This window comes from Suricata suricatta, chromosome X (genome assembly GCF_006229205.1).
Source record: "Suricata suricatta isolate VVHF042 chromosome X, meerkat_22Aug2017_6uvM2_HiC, whole genome shotgun sequence".
NCBI classification, from domain to species: domain Eukaryota; kingdom Metazoa; phylum Chordata; class Mammalia; order Carnivora; family Herpestidae; genus Suricata; species Suricata suricatta.
This window is the reverse complement of record NC_043717.1, coordinates 42,485,475-42,493,890: the sequence shown is the minus strand read 5'-3', so window position 1 is coordinate 42,493,890 and position 8,416 is coordinate 42,485,475.

The window sequence follows — 8,416 nt, the reverse complement described above, 5'->3', positions numbered from 1 at the left end:
GGCTTTTTGAGGAACCTCCATACTGTTTTCCAGAGGGGCTGTATCAGTTTACATTCCCACCAACAGTATAAGAGGGTTCCCTTTTCTCCACATCTTCCCAGCACCTGTTGTTGGTCTTGTGGTATTAATTTTAGCCATTCTGATAGGTGTGAGGTGGTATCTCATCATGGTTTTGATTTACATTCCCCTGATAATGAGTGATATTGAACATCTTTTCATGTGTCTTTTAGTCATCTGGATGTCTTCTTTGGAAAATTGTCCATTCATGACTTCTGCTTATTTCTTAACTGGATTATTTGGGGTTTTATTTTTTTGGTAGGGGTGTTGAGCTTGATAACTTCTTTATAGATTTTGGATACTACTTGTTTTTGGTTATATGATTTGTAAATATATTCTTAAATTCTGTAGGCTGCCTTTTAGTTTCGTTGATTGCTCACCGTGTAGAAGATTTTTATCTTGATGAAGTCCCAATAGTTCATTTTTGCTTTTGTTTCCCTTGCCTCCAGTAACATGTCTAATAAGAAGTTGCTATGGCTGAGATCAAAGAGGTTGCTGCCTGTGTTCTCCTCTAGGATTTTCATGGTTTCCTTTCTCACATTTAAGTCTTTAATCCATTTTAAATTTATTTATGTGTATGGTGTAAGAAAGTGGTCCAGTTTCATTATTTTATGTGTTGCTGTCGAGTTTTCCTAACACCATTTGTTGAAGAATTGGATATTCTTTCCTGTTTTGTTGAAGATTAGTTGTACCATATAATTGCGAGTCCATTTCTCAGTTTTCTATTCTGTTCCATTGATCTATGTGTCTGTTTTTGTGCCAGTACCATACTGTCTTGATGACTACAGCTTTGTAATGTAGCTTGAGGCCCAGAATTGTGATGCCTCCAGCTTTGCTTTTTTTTTTTTTTCCAGGATTCCTTTGGCTATTTGGGCCCAATATCTCCGATAAACATGGATGCAGAAATTCTCAACAAGATACTAGCAAATTGAATCCAACTGTATATTAAAAGAATTATTCACCACAATTATTCACCAGGGATTTCTTCCTGGGTTGCAGAGGTAGTTTAGTATTTGCAAATCAATCAGTGTGATACACCACATTAATAAAAGAAAGGATAAGAGCCATATAATCCTGTCAATAGATGCAGAAAAAATATTTGACAAAATACAGCATCTATTCTTGATAAAGACTCTCTACAGGGAACATACCTCAAGATCGTAAAGGCCATATGTGAAAGACCCAGAGCTAATATCCTCAATGAAGAAAAACTGAGAGCTTCTCCTGTATTATCAGGAACAAGACAAGGATGTCCACTCTCACCAATATTATTTAACATAGTACTGGAAGTCTTAGTCTTAGCAATCAGACAACAAAAAGAATTAAGAGGCACCCAATCAGAAATAAATAAATAAAATGTTTACTATTTGCAGATGACATGGTACTCTATGTAGAAACTTGGAAGAACCCATTAAAAAATTGCTAGAACTGATCAACGAATTCAGCAAAGTCAAAGTATATAAAATTAATGTTCATAAATCTGTTTTATTTCTATACAGAAATAATGGAGAAGCAAAAAGAGAAATCAAGGAATTGACCTCATGTACAATTGCACCCAAACCCATAAAGTACCTAGGAATAAACCTAACTAAAGAGATAAGAGATCTGTACACTGAAAACTATAGAACATTTATGAAAGAAATTGAAGAGGACTCAAAGAAATGAAAGAAACATTCAATGCTTATTCATTAGAAGAATAAATGCTCATAGCAGTACTTTCTACAATAGCCAAATCACGGAAAGAGCCTAAATGTCTATCAACTGATGAATGGATCAAGAAGATGTGGTATATATACACAATGGAGTACTATAGGGCAATGAGAAAGAATGAAATCTGGCCATTTGTAGCAAAGTGGATGGATCTCGAGGGTGTCATGCTAAGTCAGGCAGAGAAGGACAAATGCCATATGTTTGCACTCATAGGTCTAACAGGAAAGACCTAACAGAGGGCCATAGGGAGGGGAAGAGGCAAAGGGAACTGGGGAGAGAGAGGAACACAAACCATCAGAGAATACTGAATACTGAAAAAGAACCGAGGGCTGAAGGGGGAGGGGGAGGGGGGGAATGAGGTGACGGCCAAGGAAGGGGGGCACTTATGGGGAGAAGCACTGGGTGTTATATGGAAACCAATTTGACAATAAACTATTATAAAAAATAGTCTAAACCAACCACCAATAAATAAAATAAAATAAAATAAAAGTCCTCTTCATCTGATATTTATATAGTTATAATAGAGTTCTTAAATTTACATTTTACATAATATACAACTTTGCATTCTTTTTTCAACCTATTTGAGTATTTTTATGTGCATCTCTTTCTGTCTTCAAATACTTGGGTCTTGCTATCTTATCCTGTCTAATAATCTTTGCCTTTTTATTGGTGTATTTAGTCTATTTCTATTTAATGTAATTATGTATGTGATTGAGTTTGTTGTTTGCTATTTGTTTTCTCTTTGTCCTATTTATTTTTTCTCTATTCCATATTCCTAACTCATTGAAGATAATTTGAAAAATTGTGCTTTATTTTAATATCTGTTATTTTATTTTTAACCATAACTTTTTGTATGAATTTTAGTAGTTGCTCAAGGGTTATAATATGCATTTTAACTTGCCACAGTCTGTTAGAATTATTACTTCCCATAAACATAATAAATTTAAAGTAGCATAATTCTATTTACCCCTCTCCTATGTGGCAGTGGTCATATATTTTATTTCAGCATTTATTATACACCTCATAATAATTTTTGCCTTAAATAGTTTTCCTTTTTATAATTAAGAGAAAAGAAAATATAGTCTTTCTGGGAATAAAAACTGAAGCATTAGTGGTTTCCAGATGCAGAAAAATAGGTCACCAAAACAAAGGGCTCTAGTAACCCTGAGATGGCCCTGGAACCTCTTCTGTCATCTAATTATATGATTAATAGGTCTAACAGGAGAAACCTATCAAGGGACCATGGAAAGGGAAAAGAGGGGAAAGGAAAGTTAGGGAGAGGGAGGGAGGCAAATCATGAGAGACTCTTGAATACTGAAAACAAACTGAGGGCTAAAAAGGGAGGAGGAAAGGGGAAGTGGGGTGATGGTCATGGAGTAGGCATTTGTGGCGAAGAGTACAGGGTGTTATATGGAAACCAACTTGGCAATAAACTATTAATTTAAAAAAAGGAGTTTAGATTATCCAAGAGCCAAGGGGCATGAAAATGGAAAGGGATGAGGAAATGGACTTAGCCTTCATCTATTACATACATTGCTCTGCAGGGAATTGCTTATTTTTGTTTAATCCTTTACATTGTAATACCTTTCATAGAGGATTTAGAAGCCTCACGTAAACCCAAAAGATTAGAAACACAGCAAGGCCAGAATAAATTCACATTAGAACACAAGGATCAGACTCAGAAGGTTTTAGCTTGGAAAGTTCCTAATACAGGCTTTCGTGATTAGGGTGTTGCAAGTTTCCCCAACATGAGAACATTTAAGGCCAGAGATATAATATTTCTGAAGAGAAAGCCCACACAATAAATTAAGAGAAAGTTCTATTGATTAACCCCCAACCTTGCCCAGAGAAGCACTACTTAGTCAGAAGCTGCTTTTCCTTCCTGACCCAAGTACAACATCATTATTCAAATCTTTTCTCTTAGCAAAATACACTGTTACCTTTAATTCATTAGACAAAATTAAATCTACTAAATAGGGAACTTATATTCAAGAGCCATGGAAATGTGAGTTCAGAGAACTCACATAGTTAATATTACTAACTATGACAATTAAATACCAGAGTAATCTTGGTGCAAAGATGGTGTTATATATTTCTTAAGTTATATGTTGTGTTACAATTCACTACAAGTCAGTATTGTTAATACTGAATGATAAGGTGTCTTTTAGCCAAGATATTCAAAATTCAAATGAACTAAGATAGAAAATTGTCTCCCATTCTGAAACCACTTTATTGCATTAAACTGAGCTTTGTCATAACATCTTTCATTGCCCTTTCCTAAAGTATTAGGGATTACTTAGTGTATGACCATTCACTAGGGCTCAATTTGAGTGATGGCACCAGTAGTGGATTTATTTTCGGATGCCAGAGGCATGCAACTTTACCAGAGCCTATGGGAACACAGAATCAATTTTCCAGCAGTGGAGATACTGTTGCATAACAGGCAGTTTAGGATGGATTATAGAGACTATAGAGCTGACTCCACCTGCTCATGTGGAGGCATATTTGGCAACTGATCACCAAAGAGAAATTTATTTCACCTCATTTTAACTATGCTTATATTAGTAATTGATATGTACCTGTAGGTATGAGGATTTTGTGCTTGGAAAAAATATATATTGGAAAGTGATAGTTATCCTGCAAATATAGAACAATTATTTCTTAAGAGGCATTTTTCAGTATGTATTGTCTATTTCAAGACAACTGTACATAAAGGTACATAAAATAACATTGTGTGGAAGGAAAGACAGTAATTAGTTACATCTGAAGGATTAGTTATTAAAGATAAACTGATGTGTCCAATTCAATTATAATTGACACAACTGAGAAACAGCAAAAATCACTAATTTGGCCTGGGATATGTTTGCCAGTTTGGGTGATATAAATATCAAGGTCAAATTCCTGAGAGACAAAATGATGTCTAAATGAGGGCAGTCTGCTTGTTATGAGAACAGATTAAGAAATTTGGGAGGCCTTGATCAGTCATCAAATCAACCATTCTTCCCATTCAGATTACCAGTAGACATGTTTTTGCACCACCACAAGCCCTAAGGAGGCAAAAGGTACTGATGATATCCTAATATGAACTCAGAAAATGAGAGCAGGTGACAAAAAGTCTAAGTGGGATAGAATCTTCTAAGGAGTAATGGGAGAAGAAGCAGAAAGGAGGAAAGGGAGGGAATAATGAGCCTGCAAATGGTTGAGACAACTAAGAACTGCAGAAACTTACCTTGTTTTTTTTTGTACATGTAGTCCACCAACCATGCCTGCCAAAAACCAGTGTGACCTCTGAATGAGAGCATGGCAATACCTGAGGTAAAATCTATTTGAATGGGTACATGTGACATTTCAAAGTAGTTTAGGACATTTGGGTGGGTATGCTTATCACCTACAGTAGACTGTGAGGTTCCTGGTAAGAATCTAATAGTATAAGGCTAGTATCTGTCCAGGGTATAAAAGAATGCCTCATTTCTACCTCTGGTACAAAAACAGACACATAGATCAATGGAACAGAATAGAGAACCCAGAAATAGACTCACAAATGTATGTCCAACTAATATTTTACAAAGCAGGAAAGAATATCCAATGGAAAAAGACAGTCTCTTCAGCAAATGGTGCTGGGAAAACTGGACAGCAAGTGCAGAAGTATGAAACTAGACCACTTTTTTCACATCACACACAAAAATAAACTCAGAATAAATGAATGACCTAAATGTAAGACAGGAGGTCATCAAAATCCTAGAAGAGAAAACAGGTAGCAAACTCTTTGGCCTCTGTTGCAACAACTTCTTACTTGGCATGTCTTCAGAGTCAAGGGAAACAAAAGCAAAAATTAACTATTGGGACGTCATCAATATAAAAACTTCTGCACAGCAAAGCAAATAATCAGCAAAACTAAAAGGCAACTGACATAATGGGAGAAGATATTTGCAAATGACATATCAGACATAAGGGTTAGTAGCCAAAATCTATATAGAATTTATCAATCTCAACACCTAAAAAACAAATAGTCCAGTGAAGAAATGGGTGAAAGACATGAATAGACACATTTCCAAAGAAGGCATACAGATGGACAATAGACACATTAAAAATGCTCAACATCACTCATCATCCAGGAAATACAAATCAAAACCACAATGAGATACCACCTCACACCTGTCAGAATGGCCTAAATTAACGATTTAGGCAACAACAAATGTTGGTGAGGATGTGGAGAAAGAGAAACCCTTTTGCACTGCTGGTGGGAATGCAAACTGGTGCAGCCACTCTGGAAAACAGTTTGGAGGTTCCTCCAAAAATTAAAAATAGAACTATTATTTGACCCAGCAATTGCAATACTAGTTATTTATCCAAGGGATACAAAAATGGTGACTCTAAGTGGTGCATGCACCCCATTGTTTATAGCAGCACTATCAACAATAACCGAAGTATGGAAAGAACCCAAGTATCCATCTACTGATGAATGGATAAAGAAGATGTGGTATATATATATATACACACAAACACACAACGAAATATCACTTGACGATCAAAAAGAATGAAATGTTAACTTTTCCAACAATGTGGATGGAACTAGAGTGTAATATGCTATGTGAAATAAGTCGGAGAAAGACAAATATCATATGATTTCACTCTTATGTGGCATTTAAGATATAAAACAGATAAACATAAGGGAGAGGAAGCAAAGATAATATAAAAACGGAGAGGGTTACAAATCATAAAGACTCTTAAATACAAAAAACAAACAGGGTTGCTGGCGGGGTCTTGGGTGGGTGGATGGACTAAATTCGCTAGGAGTATTAAGGACAACTCTCGTTGGGATGAGCAGTGGATGTATTATGTAAGTGATGAATCACTAAATTCTATTCCTGAAATCATTATTGCACTATATGTTAACTAACGTGGACTTAAATTAAAGAAAACAAAACAAAAAAAGAAATAGAAAAGTTTATTAGACCAATAACTACTGTGGAGATTGAATCAACCAAAAATCTCTCAACTGTGAAAAGCTCAGGATCAGATGGCTTCATAGGGGAATTCTACCAAACATTCAAAAAGGAATACCAACCTTCTCAAGTTCTTCCAAGAAATTGAAGAGAGGGACACAGTCCCAACTTACTTTACAAGGCCAGCATTACCTTGACACCAAAGCTCGATGAACACACTACAAGAAAAAATATTCCTGATTAATTTATTTATGAACTTTTAACAAAATACTAACAACATATTCAAAGATTATACACCATGAGTAAGTGGGATTTATCTCTGGAATGCAAGGATGGGTCAACATGTATATTTACAAATGTAATACAACACATTAATAGAATGAAAGAGGGGTGCTGGTGGCTGAGTCAGTTAAGCATCCAACTTTGGCATAGGTCATGATCTCATGGTTTGTGAGTTCGAGCCCCATGTCAGGCTCTGTGCTGATAGCTCAGAGCCTGGACCCTGCTTCAGATTCTGTGTGTCCCTCTCTCTTTCTCTCTGCCCCTCCTTTGCTCACACTCTCTCTCTCAAAAAATAAACATTAAAAATTAAAAAAAATAGAATGAAAGATAATCATATGATCATCTCAGTAGATGCATAAAATCATTTTACAAGATTCAACATCCATTCAGGATAAAAACTCTCAAAAAAGTGTGCTTAGAGGGAACATACCTCAACACAATAAAGGCCTTATATGAAAAACCCACAGCTAACATCATACTCAATAGGGGAAAACTAAGAACTTTCCCCCTAAGGTCAGGAAGAAGACAAGGATGTCCAATGTCACCACTTTTATTCAGCATATGACTGGAAGCCCTAGCCCCAGCAGTCAGAAAACAGAAAGAAATAAAAGGCATCAAATTGGAAATGAAGAAGTAAAACTTTCACAATTTGCAGATGACATGACACTTTATATAGAAAACCCTAAAAATTCCACTATGGAACTAATAATGAATTTGTAAGGTTGCAGGATACAAAACCAATGCACAGAAACCTGTTGAATTTCTATGCACTAATAATGAAATAGAAGAAAGAGAAATTAATGAAACAATATCATTTACAATCACCCAAAAATAATAAAGTACCTAGGAATAAACCTAACCAAAAAGGTGAAAGATCTGTACTATGAAATCTATAAAACACTGATGAAAGAAATTGAAAAGGACACAAAGAAACAGAGACACATTCCATTCTCATGGAAAGAAAGAACAAATATTGTTAAATTGTATATACTACCCAAAGAAATCTACACATTTAATGCAATGCCTGTCAAAATACTAACAGCATTTTCCACAGAACTGGAACAAACAATGCTAAAATGTGTATGGAACCACAAAAGACCGCAAATAGCCAAAGTGATCCTAAAAAACAAAACAAAACAAAACAAAACTGGAGGTATCACAAATCCAGACCTCAAGTCATACTACAAAACTTTAGTAACCAAAACAGTATGGTACTGGCACCAAAAAAAGTCAGATAGATCAATAGAACAGAATAGAAAGCCCAGAGATAAACCCACAATTACGTGGTCAGTTAATCTTTGACAATGTGAGAAAGAATAGCTTCTTCAACAAATGCTGTTTGGAAAACTGTACAGCTACATGTACAATAATGAAACTGGACCACTTTCTTATAGCATACACAAAAACAAATTCAAAATGGA